Below are 590 nucleotides of genomic sequence, written 5' to 3'. Positions count from 1 at the left end.
TAGCTAGCTAGAGCCTTAAAGCCAGTCCCAGTCGGCAGTGTTTTAGCTACTTCTAAATCACTAATCCTCGCCTCCATGGCGACAAAAAAAGTAAGTTTCTTACAGGTATCATCCCTGCAGGATAAGGAATAGCTAAACATGCTTCACTAAACACCATAGTTCACCGGCCTCAGAATGTAAACAAATGCCATGGTGGATCTACACCTAACATCCACTGTATGATACCAAGTACAAGACCGTATCTAGTCGCTACTACTGTGATTACGTCTATTTTTTGGCATCACATCTTTCTTTTAAAAAAAATGGTATTATGTTTATAAACTCAGGAAACTGGTCCCTGGACACAAGAGGACTTTGACTATGACCAATGTAAGATCCTGTAACTACTTGGTATCGGATCGATACCCAAATTTGTGGTATCATCCAAATCTAATGTAAAGCATCCAAACAACAAAAGAATAAATGACTATTACATTTTAACAGAAGTGTAGATAGAACATGTTAAAAGAGAATGTAAGCAGATATTAACATGAAATGAACAAGTAGGTTAATAATTCAGTTTCTACCACTTGTCCTTAATAATGTTGACA

The 590-nt window shown here is 36.8% G+C and overlaps 1 protein-coding gene across 3 annotated transcripts in view; it reads left to right on the top strand.

The window, feature by feature from the left end:
- kiaa0513 (KIAA0513 ortholog) overlaps positions 1-590 on the top strand; it is a 51,033-nt gene that overhangs the window by 34,150 nt on the left and 16,293 nt on the right. The gene's annotated exons all lie outside the window — the stretch shown is intronic.

Source organism: Nerophis ophidion, linkage group LG12, assembly GCF_033978795.1.
Source record: "Nerophis ophidion isolate RoL-2023_Sa linkage group LG12, RoL_Noph_v1.0, whole genome shotgun sequence".
NCBI classification, from domain to species: Eukaryota; Metazoa; Chordata; class Actinopteri; order Syngnathiformes; family Syngnathidae; genus Nerophis; species Nerophis ophidion.
The sequence above is the reverse complement of the archived record's forward strand: the minus strand, read 5'-3'. Positions and strand labels throughout refer to the sequence as shown.